The 16,923-nt window shown below is 44.2% G+C and overlaps 2 long non-coding RNA genes across 6 annotated transcripts in view; one reads left to right on the top strand and one right to left on the bottom strand.

The window, feature by feature from the left end:
* Window positions 1-1,042: 1,042 nt before the first annotated feature.
* Window positions 1,043-2,672, top strand: LOC143477710 (uncharacterized). The gene is made up of 2 exons (XR_013121623.1): window positions 1,043-1,723; window positions 2,127-2,672. It is a non-coding gene; the product is annotated as an uncharacterized LOC143477710 (long non-coding RNA).
* The window catches only part of LOC143477708 (uncharacterized), a 70,115-nt gene continuing 55,856 nt past the window's right edge, over window positions 2,665-16,923 (bottom strand). For all 5 annotated transcript variants that reach the window (XR_013121609.1, XR_013121620.1, XR_013121615.1 and 2 more), the window contains one exon: window positions 2,665-3,360. This is a non-coding gene — a long non-coding RNA (uncharacterized LOC143477708). The remainder of the gene's footprint in view (window positions 3,361-16,923) is intronic.

Consider the following 16,923-nt stretch of genomic DNA (forward strand, 5'->3'; position numbering starts at 1 on the left):
TCTCCGTATCTGTCTTACATTTCTCCCTCCCTCGCTCTCTCTCTCGCACGCACTCCCTCCCTCTCTCTCTCTCTCTCTCTCTCTGCACACACTCTTCCTCATTCGAATTTCTCTCCAAGCAAAATTGAAAGGGGGGGGTAGGGGTGGGGGGGGGGTGTAGGCACCCCCCCTTTATAAATCCATAATGAGTGGCAAGACAAAAAAAAGTTAGGGAGAAAGAGGAAAAGAGAGCGAGGGAAGCAAAAAAAAAAAAAAGTAGTATCATCCATTAATTTGCTCGCACAGCTGTGATTAGTTAAAGTCGGAGGCCCACCTCTCCGTCGTATCAACCCAGAGCCTGATAGAGCCGGGGGGGGGTTTGGGGAGGGGGGGGGGGCAGGAGACCCTCACACTTCTCTCCCTTTTTCATTTGGACCTGCGTCTTGTCAAGTTCATTCCGTGTGTCTGTGGCTTCCTTTCCCAGTCACACTGCCTTTCTCTGGCATTACTGACAGTCCTGGCATCATTAACAACATTTTAAAAAGTGAATAAGAGAGAGAGAGAGAGAGAGAGAGAGAGGAGAGAGATGAGAGAGAGAGAGAGCGAGAGAGAGAGAGAGCGAGCGAGCGCGAAAGCTGGCTCTAGATACATAGCTACATGGTGTGCTTGGCTTATGGAGGCTACATTTAATCTCCACTGGCTCCCCCAGGCTTGGGCCGAGGGGGGGGGGGGGGGGGGGGGGGGGGGGGAGCGGCCAGGGATGATGGGGGAGGGGCGACTCCCGCAGGAAGGGAGGCTGGCGACGTACAACAGCTCGTGGGCTCAAATCAGCGACACTCTACCCCAGGGAAAGAAGGAGAAGTGAGAAAACATACAGTACACTGCCCACTTCCTCTCTTGTTCCTCCGCCCGGCCCCCTCCAAACACACTCTCCTTTCCTCGGGACTCGGAAGTGATCTCTAATCCCCGCAAGATCGGCTCGTCTGTGGTGGCAGAGCGAGGCACGGCCTCTCACATGGGCTCTTCTGAACTCAGACCACTACGCCTTTTTACACGTCCCCCCCCCCCCCCCCACACACACACACACACACACACACACACACACACACCCCCCCGGGCCGTTGGCATCCTCATTTATCACCCTCCTCTCGTCCCAGATACAGCCAGCCATCACCAGACGCTAATATTAGACCGCCTTTGACACTGCGGCTGCCGGCGAGTGCCCGTAGCGAGCGAGACACGCGGCACGCAGACTCAGGACTCGTGCACGTGCACGCAAACGAGAACGCCCCCGGCACGTGCACACCTCCTGACACACACTCCGCGCTCGTGCGCCACTGCGGCACCGTTGCTCGCTGAACAAGAAGTGCGGGAAGATCGAGAGAGCGGCGTTCACGGGACCACGGATGAGCTCTGGGCCGGAGGAAGGGGCGGAGCCCTGTGATTGACAGGCATCAGAGCAAATCAGCAGGAGGCATGAGATCTGGAGATCAGCTACTGGCCCGCACAAAGAACAGGAGGTAGACCGGAGCTGCTTACTACTAACAAAGCTCTGTATGACTTTACATACTGTAATCCAGGCATGGCTAAATCTCCCTTAAAGAAATCTGCTAGTGAGTATTTGCTCATGTACAATACAGTAAGTGCAACACTAATTACTGCCTTTTCTTTCCATCGAGTACGTGTTTATGAGCAGGTACACTATATCTTGAAGTACATCCCTGCCAGAAGTCTGACTCTTTGGGTAATTACAACACCTATTACACAGTATTAATCACAGTGTTACTCGTGGTAATTACACAGAGATTGGAGAAGAAACGATCAGACATCAGCAGCGTCGGGAGACGTTCAGTAACGTGGGAGAGGCTCGCCATCAATTTGATACCATCATGTGCCCTATAGACAATTATTACAGTAGCAAATTGTCTCAAAAATCTCATAATTCCCACGTGCGACGCACGGCCTGCCGCTAATGTGATAGCGACAGTCAGATCAGTCCTCGTGATAGAAGAACGTTCCAAAAGCCTCACGCTGTTGGAGAGTGAGACCAATAACTGTGAAGCGTGGCGATGGGCCAGAAGGCGCAGGGGAGAGACAGCGGACGTGACGGATAAGAGGCTCGTGTTTGTCCTCCGTGTCTTCCTCAGGCTACCAGAGGACAGAGAGCAGTTCCCCACCCTGTCCTCTCCACCCTGTCCTCGGGGCTCCTGAGCACTCTGGCCTGCTGTGGACGAGCGCTTTGGAGCTGGACGTTCAACACGCTCCTGGACACGTGCGATCACGTCCACAGCCTCATGCCGAGATGACCCGTCAGTGCAGGACAACCAGAGAGACAAAGCGCCTTCACGGTAGCAATGTCTGAGATTTCAGTACCGTCAGGTTACAGAACCAGACCTAATTGGCACGGGGCTCATCCATTTCTGCTGGATCAGGATTTATGGACCACAGCATGAAGATACACCAGTGGGGGGCGCTGCTCTCCAACCGAGACGGGAGGACTCACATTCTTACTGCAGCAAGCAAGATTATTTCTGTCCTGCATTAGTAAACAGGGCCTTTTAAATGAAAACTAAATCAAGAGTAAAGCACAGTAAATTGTGCAATTGACTATGTTGCAATGAAATTATGAAGGTAACAAAACAAGCTGTATTGTTGGTTTTTGCTCTAATAAAAATGTGCATTTTCACACTTTACATCAAATCAGTAAATGAATGAATGAAAAAAAAATGAAAGATGCAACAGTGATGTTTATATTATAAAGCAAAATATGGAAAAGCAAAACAATATTACAGTTTTACACTTTCATTATAGCAGCCTCATTTAACTCTGGGCAGCAGCTCATCGGCAGTAAATTAAAAGCAACCCTTGTAATAAACTTTAGATTTAGTTGAAAAGATTATTTTTCCAAAATCAACTGCAAACTGCTGTAATGCGAATGTGGCAGGTAGCTCTACCAATTTATTCATTAAAACAATAAATAGACAGATAACGTTAGACACACTTAACAACATTTTCTGAGATCTAGAAGGACAGTTTCCCTCTTGGCGTTGCATGGTATGATGAATCACCCATAAGTACGGGCAAAGTCTGGAGTTTCAAAATGTATTTGGCCTTCAGATACTGGTCCTTTGTTCCACAGTCTGTGGTGACACACTTTGTTTGTGTGTCTAGAGAGTGCTTCCCCTCCGAAAAACTGGAGTTCCGACGCGATCAACAACCTGCCACAAGCTTTCATGATTGCCCTTAAGAAACTCCTTAATCCTCACACACCCCTGTTTACAGTCAACATGAACTTCCAGCTTCATCCAAGGGGATTTTTCCCCATGAACGTCCCTTTTCCTCCAACACCGAGACTCTCAAACTCATCAGTTAACTTCATCTCTTCAGCCAGTTGTCCCCACATCAAGGTGAGATGAAGGGAGACAGAGGAGATTAACACAGAGATGAGATTTTACATTGAGTGAGCGACCAACGATACTTTCTGATGTTTGGAACCATTTTGTACCATGGCAACGAATTGGGGAGACATCTTAAATTTTATTTGTTGTTCTAAATGAGAATGAAATAATTTTAGATCAGGGTTTAAAACAAACATTAAAGTATGCATTATCAAATAGTAAACAAACAAACACATTCTGGAAGGATCATCTTAGAGCTGTACGTAGAGGTATGATTCTTAAAGATTGTTTTCTTACCAGTTATATATTTATTAATAATTTTTTTACCATGAGAAAATTTTGCAGTTTCATGCAAAATTCTACTGAAACTCAAATCCAGATAATAAATAGCTATGGCGTTAATATAATTTAAACTTTCTTATTATTATTATTATTATTATTTGTTTTACAATTCATAACTGAACTATTCGCATAGCTTTTCAAATGATTACTGTAATGCATAATTATGAAATTATAGCAACAAAAAAGCCCCCAAAAACCAGCAAAATTTTTTAAAAGAAATGTGCTTGTGTTTATTTTTGGAATAAAATAAAATAAAACATTTATAATTTGTTTTGTGTCTCAGAATGCAAGATGTGATGACAATGCAAACACTTTGCCACACAAAGAAAACCATTTGGAGTTGTATATGTGTATTAAAACTGAAGGTTGGGTTTTGTGTAAAGGCCAGCGTTCCATGTTCTGTGTGCATTCTTTAGTCCTCAGTAAATCATACATAACTCTTTGGTTTCAAACGAAAATCAGCAAGAAAACATCTAGTCGACCAAAACAATCATGATATTGGTTTCACTTAAGTTAAAAGTTCAATAACAAAAGAAAGTGAAGATCTTGGATCTTTCTCATTTATGGGCACACCCGAGATTCCCTCTCTCCACCTGGACAAGTTTGCTCGTCTGTTTATTTATAGATAGGTACATGGAACTTTTTTTCCACATGGTTTTGTTTCCTGGGAAGACGGAGAAAACCCCAGGAAACTGAAGATGGCTAACTCCTGGGAACGTCCGCGGCCCTAAACATTACGTCTCACAGGACACACCTGAGCCAAGACACTCAGCAGAAATCCCTCTAGTGAGCCATATCTTGTAACCATCGTGTGTGGCAGAGCACACATCATATCTTGGCTCTGCGGTGATGAGGTGTTAGCATGTGTAATAAACAAACAAAAAGCATAAAAAGACGCATATAAAATATTTTTTTTGGCTTCATGCAAAAGTAGGTTGATGTGAAAGTGACATTTTCTACAGATTCTAAGTGAACTGTAATTGTATGTCCATTTGCCTCTGATTGATGGTTCTGATGGATTAACCGTTAGCAGTCTGATGTTTTTGTGGCAGTGGTTTAGTTTCCAAAAACATTACAAAAATTACATTTCTTTAAACTTAGGCACAGAAACACTCCCAGCGTTAAATTAAGAAGCACGAAGTAGAAATAACTGGTAGAGTTATATATAAACGCAGCTGGACACAGAATCACTGCAGATTATAACTGAAAATCGAGCATTTTCTGTGTATGCACTATGACCATTTGCTCGGGGGATGTTGGATCATTATTTCACAGGAACAAGTTAAGCACAGTTAAGCTGTTAACACAAAAAAAAAATTCAAATGACCGAAAAGGACCAAAAGATGTGTGTTTCACTCGCTCATTATATTTAACAAGTTCTATTACATTTTATCACATTTAAATGCTGCTACTTTTAAGGACTATTATTACATTCCTTCTTGTTTGACATACTGTCATTGCACACTGTCCCTGAAAAGTTTGCTTTATTTCCTGACTACTTACGCTTGGAAACTAATTAAGAAATCCGGTACTTAGAAGTGAAATATACCATCATGCTGCCACACACTCACATTATTTTTGGTTTTGTTAGGTCAAATTAGAGGTCCTTTCACCTCATCTTTAATTCACTGTACCTAACAAACATTAGTGACAGTGGCTGATGGAACCAGGTTGCCATCGTCCCCAACACCAGCTCAGGTGACATGTATACGGTGAGTTTGGGGTGTGGTTGGGGCATGTGTACCTCAGGGAAAGCTAGGAGGTTGTACAGTTATCTCCCATGATGTAACTCTAAACTATACAACCTACTACCTCAGCCTGGAGGACACAGCAGCGGAGGGGCGGAGACATAGGAAAGGTGCTTAGTTCCAAAAAGAGAAGAAAGGAAGGAAATCGAGGGTGTAATGGCAGGCTGATAGCAGACACACCCATGACTGCAGCCCTCTAGTCAACAGCATGCTGTCCGTAAACCTGCTCTGGGGGCGGAGAGCTACCAGAGCAGTGGGAGGGCCCTCTGGGGGCCACGCCCACGTCTGTGTAAACTAGGCTTCTGCTCCTGTCTGTCTGTCTGGGTCTGAGGCTGCCAGGTAACATTGTAAAGAGCCTCCAGTAAAAAGGGGAGAGAGAAGAGCTGCTGGTGCAGTTGTAAAGGCCACACAGACAGATACCTATAGACACAAGCTTGTGCAGACAGTCACCACAAGTTCGGATCTACGGGTTTGTGTCCGTAGGCAATTCTTCCGTAGGCAAGTGTAAAGAATTCAAGACCTCTTGCAATCACTGAGCAAATCATCTATGTCTGTCCATATACACATGGAAAATAAAAATCGAAATATTTTAATCAATGCCCAACTGATATTCCAGAGCCCATTAGCCATGCTCTGTACTACAGCAGGGCAGGAAGGTCTTGGCACTGGAAGCACTATGATCATGGGGTCAATTCCCAGGAAGAGTACCTACTGTCCGGTGATGAGTGTGGGTGAGCTGCTCGATATGAGCAAATGGTATAAGCATATTGTTTAATTAGTCATCGCACATCTGATAGCGATTTCCTCCAAAAAGGTTAGTGGTCAACTGGTTTAAGAGTTCTCGACGCTGCTTTATGTCCAGTATTTTTGCAGGTCTTGTGCTCTTTGTAACTTGTACACTTCCCAATGTTAGAAATACACATATGTAGGATGGTGTGTTGACAATGCATGGGCGATGCAGTAATAGAAACAGCTTAGATGAACCAGTAGGTCAAGCAAAGGCGCTAAAATCAATGTAAGCTCTGTACGGTAATCAGACCCAATAAGAGGTCTCTATGTGTGGCTGTCTGAGGCTAAGCAAGGACAAGAATGCCATCTGCTTAATTAGGTTTCTCAGCTGTGGGAGCTTGGAAACAATGGAAGGCATCTGAACACAAGACGCTGTTTCATTTACACACATCATACACCTACGACACTCATCAACCTGCTGCCGTCAAGGTCAGGTAAGAACTGATAGCTGTAGCCGTTTTGTGCAGAATTCTAAAACTTGAAAGATTTTCAAAGGCAAAAGATGCTAATGCAATTAGCTCTATTTGTTTTGCTTGTTATGGTCACTAGCACAGAGAGGCTATATTTGAATTTATTGCCGTGCCCTTCCACAAAAGTTAAACTGATCTGCCTTCAGTAATATTTGTGATAAATGTCTACGGTTTCATTTTATTTATTTAGCTACCTATTTCATTATTATTTTTCATTTATTACTCTCCTCAAAAACAAACAAACAAACAGGGGATGGCTGCAGTAACATCAAGTCCAGTGAAAATATACTGCATCTTCCAGAGGACAGAAATGCTCATCGTGAACATGCTGAAATTAAAACTCCACTGATTTTATGTTCTAAAACAAACAAAAAAATAAGTCTTGAAATTTCAGAAATGTATAATAATTTTAAGGATCTGACTGAGGTCTTACTTCCTTACTAAACTCACACTCTTTCCACAGCTGTCTGAGGGCACCTTGTGTCCTCCACACATTAGTGCCGTGTCTAGAGGTCTTTTTCAGGAACAGACCTTTAGGTCCATGAATTAGGAACATTTTTACAGCTGTAATTTTGCAGTCAGCCAATCATATGGCAGCAATGCAATGCAAAATAAAAAATAAAAAAATCATGCAGACGCACTTCAACAACATGTTTGTTAATATTCACATCAAACGTCTGAATGGTTGAAAATATGATCTGTGCTGGTATCAAAGACTATAAAAACTACTGATCTCTGGGCCAGTCTCTGGAGTTTACATGGTCTCTAAAATTTAAAAAATTTAAACAGTATGGTGCAAAAACCAGAAAAGCTAAAGTGAGTGGTAGTTCTGGAGATATAACAGTGTTGTTGGTGAAAGAGCGTGAAAGGGGGGGGGGGGGGGGGGGTCAGATGGGGTGATGTGAGGGGAAAGTTATGGTAACTCAATCTCGCCCTGTAGAACAGCAAACCAGAAGATCTACAAAAAAGAGACTGTGTTGGCTTAGAACAGGAGTCTAAGACACAGGTTCACAGAAACTGGACTGTTGAATATCAGAAAAAACATTGTCTAGTCTAAAAAAATCTTGATTTCTGTCACAACACAGATATGGTAGGATCAGCATTTGGTGCAAATGCACTTTGTAATATAAATATGGCGGATTAAAATCTGTATTTCACTGTAAATGTCTGACAGTCGATTTGGTACTACTCTAGAGTAGGTGAACCTGATAAAGAGGGTAGTGAGTATATATCCGTTCTGCTGAGCTTTTTTGCTATGAATGTGGCTATTGCCCTAAATCTTTTTTAAACTACCGTGTCGCCTCTCCTGAGAGGTCTTTCTCAAAACACGGAGAAAATTATTTGAGCGCAATGTCCCAGGACAGAATCTCTGGACAAGCTATTGTGATGATTCAAAACCTGTGTGCTCACCAGATGGATTTAACACACACAGCGAGAGAATTACTCAAAGAAAGGAAGGACAAAAGCATATGATTGCAAAGACAATCAATCAGTATCTTGTATTCAAATTTATCCATATGTGACAAGTAATGTTAGCCTAAATAAGCTCTTTTGCAGACCATCAGAACATGGTTCAACAGAATAAAAGTGTGTAGAATGAATACAGGAAGCTAGCGTTCCTTTACCAAGGTATGGTCTACAAGTCACATTAGCTGAACAATTTAGCTGCATTAACATAGCAAGAAAAATAAAGCAAACTGTTTAGTGGTTGACCATATCTTAAGATACCCAGCATACAGAAAATTAAACATCAGAAATGCGTACCACTTAACTTTACCCTCAGAGGTCCAGGGGACCTTTTTCTGTTTAATCAACAGAAGATGCTACACAAGATGATGCTACAGCAGAGATGCTACACAAGATGATGCTACAGCAGAGATGCTACACAAGATGATGCTACAGCAGAGATGCTACACAAGAAGATGCTACAGCAGAGATGCTATATAAGAAGATGCTACAGCAGAGATGCTATATAAGAAGATGCTACAGCAGAGATGCTATATATGATGCTACAACAGAGATGCTATATATGATGCTACAACAGAGATGCTATATATGATGCTACAACAGAGATGTTATATATGATGCTACAACAGAGATGCTATATAAGATGCTACAACAGAGATGCTATATAAGCTATAAAGTAATAAGGTCAGTTCCATTTCAAAGTGAGTAACGACAAGTGAAGTAATGGTAAGCAGAGGCAAGAAATTCGGAGAGGATAATAGTGTTAATATCTTTAGGGAGTTTTATATTTTATATTTAATAGTACATAGTACTAGCATTATTTTATTGTGTGTGGGGATGGGGATGTGTTAGTATATTCTACTTTATGCAGAGTGGAAAAATATAAAATACTCAATGACTGAATTCATTCCATGCTGCTTTCATGAGGTGCTTCATGTCAAAAAGCAAATAAAATGACAGATACAGAATCAGAACAGGTCCAGTCAGAACAGAAGAGCAGACTAGAAACAATGTTTAGATCAGGTAAGAATCGGGTAATATCTGAGCTTCTCTCCGTGCTACACTGAAGCAAACTCGTGACATGTGGCGTTACCAAGCAAATATCAAACCTGATCAAGCCAATGTCAAAACATACCAACGTCTTAACACCTATTCTGTGGTATCGATCTTCATCATGTAGGCCTATGTACACTTAAGATACTAAATTCATTTTAAAAGCTTGTGTTGGCTATGTTCACATGCAGACGTTTTGAGTGATCTGTTTATATGCATGCCCATTCTTACAAGTATCCATTTATATCTACAGCAGATACAATGCAATCTGGTACTAAAGGACAGGCAGTGTGTGTGTTAGCGTAGCCACTGTCATGTTAGCGCTGCAGACCCATCTCTCTCCTTGTAACACCAGTTCATTCTGGCCTCTCCGTTGTACATCATGTCCCTTGATTATCCACCCAGAATGTGTAACCAGACCCAGACCAGCACGTCCTTAATTTGCTCTTTTGTAGTTTCCGCTGGATTGCAGCACTGGGTGGGGAGTGTAAGCCTCTCCCAGAATGACAGAAGCCAAGTTATGCCGAATGTTTTCTCTTTTACTAGTATCACATTTTATGTTCATCTTCTGAGCTCATAGCTCATGAGTATAGCTCATTTGCATTTCTAAATGCAGCGTCGTTTGACAACAATGACAGACATTTCTCTGCGGTTACTTCACTCACCCCGACACATCTCTGCCCTCGCACACGTCCACTTATGTGCCGTCTCTCCAGGACATCAACATGTTTTGTTTACGTTCAGTTAAGACATGTTTTGAATAGCAAACTGCCCGCTGTGACGGTAACGTTTATGATCCACTTCTTTCTGTGGGCGTGAGGCTTTGAGCTGATCAGGACGTTTAACAAGATCTTTCATGCTCGTCCATCACTACAATTGGGTTCTTGCAACGTACAAGATCAAGCCAACATAAACAGGAGGCCCATACACTTACCCTGACAACCTGCACTTGGTCTGCTTACTCTTGTAAACAGTAATTGGCAAATAGGTAGAAACAACTCGACAGAATTAGTCAAATGAATAGAAACGATGCGCAAAAATAAAATAAAGTAATAATGGGTCATCTTATAAAAGGAGGACCACTCAAAATTAGTATGGCACAATCTACAGGTAATTACTCAAATTACTCATATGACAAAGCATGCCATTCTGATACACTCACTCACTCACTGTCTCATAACATTTTCATCAGATCCGTTCATCCTCAATGGCAATCACAAATATATAAATAGTATTTAAATGCAGTAGTTCTTAATGCAGATGTCTTATTTCAGATGAATAATAAAATAATAATTCTGAAAAAAATAATTGGTCACAAACAAAATAACAGGACTGAACATGTGAAGACGTCCTAATGAAGTCAAACAGGACCCAACAAGACAGAGTGAGACTCTGAGGTGTTGTGAATAATGAGTGCTGGGATGTTTTCTGCTCGATCTAATCACACTGCCTCACTCCGGCCTGGCTGCAGCCCGGGTGTCTGAGAAAGAATGAAAAAAAAAAAAGAAAACAAAGGAAAGAGAAAGCAAGGAAATAAATAATCGGGTATGTTAAAAATAAAATAAAAGATATACGTTTGAAAAGATGATAAAAGTAAAACAAAAAAAAATATTAGTGCATATGCAGTGCGTAGTTGTGCTAAATCACAAGAATTCAGGCGTCATCAAAAATAACAATAATGTCAATTAATTATATTAAAGATAAACAATAACTATAAAACTATTTTCTGTTTGGATATCTGCTATTATAGTTTGTTTTTCAACAGATTGACAGTCAGTATCACAGTTTCAAGGACACAGACTCGAGCACATATGAGTAACAGCGAGATGAGGTGGAGAGGGAGAAGATGACACTGAAGATACAGAAATGAGTCTACCACACCTATCTCTGTCTTCATATATAGAGAGACCAGTCTACTACAACACCTGTCCTGTGTCGTCTTCATATATAGAGAGACCAGTCTACTACAACACCTGTCCTGTGTCGTCTTCATATATAGAGAGACCAGTCTACTACAACACCTGTCCTGTGTTTTCTTCAGAGATATCAATCAATCAATCAAATTTTATTTATATAGCGCTTTTTACAACAGTTGTTGTCACAAAGCAGCTTTACAAGTGCCGAGTCCTAGCCCCCAGTGAGCAAGCCAAGGGCGACAGTGGCAAGGAAAAACTCCCTAGTTTTTGCATGAGGAAGAAACCTTGAGAGGAACCAAGACTCAGGGGGGAGCCCATCCTCCTCTGGCCGATATCAGAGTATAGATAGATATCAGTGTAGTATAGATATCAGTCTATACTACAACACCTGTCCTCTGTGGTCTTTATATATAGAGATCAGTCTATACTACAACATCTGTACTCGGTACAGAGATCAGTCTACTACAGCACCCCTCATAGCCAGAGATACCAACATGTGAAAGTGATACATACAATGTAACCTGATAGATTCAATGAGTGGCACATCAGCAGTCTGGTGCCCATGTGCAGATAGCAGAGATGAGAGTGTGTGTGTGTATGACTCCACCTCCACGTACAACACCACCCTCACCCCCTCACATAACGGCACCACCCTCATCCCCTCACATAACGGCACCACCCTCACCCCCTCACATAACGGCACCACCCTCACCCCCTCACATAATGGCACCACCCTCACCCCCTCACATCACGGCACCACCCTCACCCCCTCACATCACGGCACCACCCTCACCCCCTCACATAACGGCACCACCCTCACCCCCTCACATAACGGCACCACCCTCACCCCCTCACATAACGGCACCACCCTCACCCCCTCACATAACGGCACCACCCTCACATAACGGCACCACCCTCACCCCCTCACATAACGGCACCACCCTCACCCTCTCACATCACGGCACCACCCTCACCCCCTCACATCACGGCACCACCCTCACCCTCTCACATAACGGCACTTACAGCACCACCCTCACCCTCTCACATAACAGCACCACCCTCACCCCCTCACATAACAGTACCACCCTCACACCCTCACAAACCAGCACCACCCTCACAAACCAGTACCACCCTCACCCCCTCACAAACCAGCACCACCCAATCACATAACAGCACCACCCTCACCCAATCACATAACAGCACCACCCTCACCCCCTCACATAACAGCACCACCCTCACCCCCTCACATAACAGCACCACCCTCACATAACAGCACTTACAGCACCACCCTCACATAACAGCACTTACAGCACCACCCTCATCCTCTCACATAACAGCACCACCCTCACCCCCTCACATAACAGCAGCACCCTCACCCTCTCACATAACAGCAGCACCCTCACCCTCTCACATAACAGCAGCACCCTCACCCTCTCACATAACAGCAGCACCCTCACCCCCTCACATAACAGCAGCACCCTCACCCCCTCACATAACAGCAGCACCCTCACCCCCTCACATAACAGCAGCACCCTCACCCCCTCACATAACAGCAGCACCCTCACCCCCTCACATAACAGCAGCACCCTCACCCCCTCACATAACAGCAGCACCCTCACCCCCTCACATAACAGCAGCACCCTCACATAACAGCAGCACCCTCACATAAGAGCACCACCCTCACATAAGAGCACCACCCTCACATAAGAGCACCACCCTCACATAAGAGCACCACCCTCACCCTCTCACATAACAGCACACACTTACAGCACCACTGTCCTGTTATAATGCCCCAGTGATTCTGGAGTTTATTAGAGAAAAAATGAATAACATTTACCTGCAGGAAACCTTATTCCTAATAACTAATAAAATTAATAAATAAAGAAGACAGTATTCATTTTTTCTTCAGCTACTACTGTAATAGATAATTTTACAAAAATTCTAAAAATAACACTATGAAAAATATCAAATATACCACTATATCCTAGGAAAAAGCTCCAGTTTTTAAATCACTGTAAATATAACCATTTACAAAACAAACAAACAAAAAAAACAAAAGGGGAAAAAAGGAATAGGAAAAACAATATGTCCTAACCATACCCCAACCCAAACCAACCCTAACCATACCCCAACCCAAACCAACCCTAACCATACCCCAACCCAAACCAACCCTAACCATACCCTAACCAACCCTAACCATACCCTAACCAACCCTAACCATACCCCAACCCAAACCAACCCTAACCATACCCCAACCCAAACCAACCCTAACCATACCCCAACCCAAACCAACCCTAACCATACCCCAACCCAAACCAACCCTAACCATACCCTAACCCAAACCAACCCTAACCATACCCCAACCCAAACCAACCCTAACCATACCCCAACCCAAACCAACCCTAACCATACCCTAAACCCTAACCACACCCTAACCCAAACCCACACTAAGATACCTTAACCCAAGCCAACACTAACCATACCCTAATCCTAGAATAGGGCTGGTAACATCTTAACACTGCTTAATCAAATAACGTGAGATTTTATCCACAACTTCTAGTATTAACTAAATTTAACTTCAAATCTACAGTATATTGCATTTATGGGACAACTTAAATCTGAGTCCTATGAAATTCCAGTGAGGAGACAATACAAAAATGCTGGAGAATAAATAATCAGGACCGAATAGATATGTGAAGTGGATCCGGCCTACACAGCAGAATGTGGTGCTGTTATTAACAAGTGGCTCAGGGTGGAATTATTTGATGGTCAACATAGACTTGCACAGCACTTCTTCTTAAAGGCCTTCTGTTTCCCACCACTCGAATTTAAATGACCAGATTTCAGCTTTGATGCACACGCCAAGTTCCTTTAACTATGTTAGCGTAGTGATGGCTTGAAATTAAAACCCCTTCAATCCAGCTGAATAAGAGGGCTGAGAAGAACTTCACACATTCTCCCATCGTGACCACAGAAGCCCCCAGCATAGAGGGGAATGCGGTGAAATGCAGAACACCACCTTGAGAAAAGTTGCGTGCACAGAGACACACACACACACACACACACACACACACACACACACACACACACACACACACAGGCCACTCCAGCCGGCGCTCAGAATGCATGCCCAACAAAGACACACAATGCCCAACAGCAACAGACATCACATTATAAAATAAAAGAAAAACAAAAATGAAACAGACTCCTGTTATTTGCAAGCGGTAAAAAGTGAAGTTATTGTGCTCGCTTAGACCGGTGTGCGAAGACGGAGTTATTAAAATACTGCACGTGCACGACAGAAAAGTGCAGAATGCGTCAGCAAAACGCTGCTGAGCTCTGAAGTATGTTAACAGCGACTTACCCATCGTCTGTTTATTGTTTCCAAATGTTTTCTCTATACTCACTGCACCTACAGCATTTGGCTGAAGGAGTCCGGTCCACTGGGGGCCAGGAGACAACAAACATACAACAAAAAAAAGAAACGCTCGGTAGCAAAATTCAAACAGCAAAGAAAAAGACGAAGATAGAAAAACAGAAATATGAATGAGAACCCCCCAAAAAATTCGAAACACCCGTAAACAAATAAAAAAATGAAATTCCGGAATTTATAAGAGATCGACTTTCCTCTTTGGAAACAAATTATTAAGGAAGACCTAGTCTAAGACCTAGTCTTAATGCCTGTAAAACCTCTGTATCTACGAACTGTGTGCCTGCTTAACCACCAAATGACAGGCAACATCTGTTTGTAAGAAAGCCAAGATCGAGTTAAAAAAAATTGGCTTGATTCTCTCTCTTTCACTCTCTCTCTCTTTCTCTCTCTTGCTCTCTCCCTCGCTTTCACTCAGTCTGCTGAATAAAGCGAAGGAGAAAAGAAAGGAGAGACTGTGGAACAGTGGCGAGGGGGGATATGGAGTTGTGCAGCAGTGGTGTCGACCCTTAACCTCCTCCCTGCTGACCGAGCCTCTTCCACAGCTGCGGAGAGGCAGTCCAGGTACAACCCCACCCGCCCCCCACCCGGCCCCCCGCCAGCCCCTCCCAGCTCCACCAGCACTCCACCAGAACAGCTCCACCACACCCCCACCCTTTCTCTCCGTCTTACACACACACACACACACACACACACACTCTTCTTGGAAGACTTCCCTGTACCAAAAATAAATACTAATCTGCAGTTCAGTTTGGCTCCTAAAAGACTCTTTGGCCCCTCTCCACCTCACTGACACAGAGAACACCAGCACAGAGCAGCCATTTTGCCAAACACTGACCGCATCAGAGCTGGACCAAACATTATTACTTTTACACACAGCTACACAGACATTAGTGCCTCACATACAGGACCATAGGAGAAAAAATTTTCTGCTGAAAATAAATGTGATCCACAGCCCCCTAGTAATCACTAGTGTGTGTGTGTTCTAACTGCACAGATGGGTAAAAAGCAGAGGACAAATTTCGATTGTGGTGAAAAATCACAATTGACAAAATATGGCACATATAAAGGAGACACGATTGCTGCTGTCTCTGTGTCTATCGGCCCTCATTCTGTGGTGCGAGACGACGTCCCCATTTCAGAGGTAGTAAACCATTTGAGCGCGAGATGAGCAGTAGTAGTTGTGCATGTTTGGTGGTGCTGACTGGGTCATATCTGACAGAACTGCACATCCCAGCATACCACCTCAGAATAGCGGGAACATCGCCCGCTTGTTCACCAGGAAGACACACACAGATCTGAGCAAGCGCCCTAAATAAACGTGTGTGAACACAAACACCGCTGACCTAAGGTGCCACTGCTGCTGTCTGGAGTATGTTGTCAGTGTCGGAGCGGAGAGAGTGAGAATAACGCCCCAGTATGTCACCGTGTGTCAACCAAGGCCCGTCATCTCCAGAACCTCCTGCCTTAATCCTCAGCTGCCCGTTCTTCTCAGGGAAGTGAGGATGACACCCCGACACCCTAATAATCCCCAATGGCCTCCAGGCAAGGGAGACGTCCCAGGGGATTCATGGGGACCAGCGAAACACACACAGCCATTTCCCCAAAGTGCTGACTGTAAGCAATACCCACAGCATTCCTATATTACTAGCAGTCTGGCTTGAGCGGGAGGGTGTGTGTGTGTTTGTGTGTGTGTGTGTGTGTGTGTGTGGGGGGGGGGGGGGGGGGAGGGGGGGGGGGATGATGGGTTGTTTTTGTGATGACTAATTCCACTGTACAGCTGTGCTCAGGATAAACATACACATTCATTCTCCAGCGCTTTAAGATGGCACTGTGTCTCAACCCTCTAAATTTCACGCCTCTCCTTCTCTCTCCCAGTCTCTCTTTCCCTCTCTCCCAGTCTCCCTCCCTCTCTCTCTCTCTCTCCCTCCCTCTCTCTCTCTCTCTCTCTCTCTCTCTCTCTCTCTCTCTCTCTCTCCCAGTCTCCCTCCCTCTCTCTCCCCCAGTCTCCCTCCCTCTCTCTCTCTCTCTCTCTCTCTCTCCCAGTCTCCCTCCCTCTCTCTCTCTCTCTCCCAGTCTCCCTCACTCTCTCTCTCTCTCCCAGTCTCCCTCACTCTCTCTCTCTCTCCCAGTCTCCCTCTTTCTCTCTCTCTCCCCAGTCTCCCTCTTTCTCTCTCTCTCCCAGTCTCCCTCTCTCTCTCTCTCCACCAGTCTCCCTCTCTCTCTCTCCCTCTCTCAGTCTCCCTGACATTCTGCTCACGCACGACTGCGGCAGGCTTCCTCCAATCCCTCGCATTAACCCCCCCACCCCAGACAGACGGGCCCGTCTCC

This window comes from Brachyhypopomus gauderio, chromosome 16 (assembly GCF_052324685.1).
Source record: "Brachyhypopomus gauderio isolate BG-103 chromosome 16, BGAUD_0.2, whole genome shotgun sequence".
In the NCBI taxonomy this organism is placed as follows: Eukaryota; Metazoa; Chordata; class Actinopteri; order Gymnotiformes; family Hypopomidae; genus Brachyhypopomus; species Brachyhypopomus gauderio.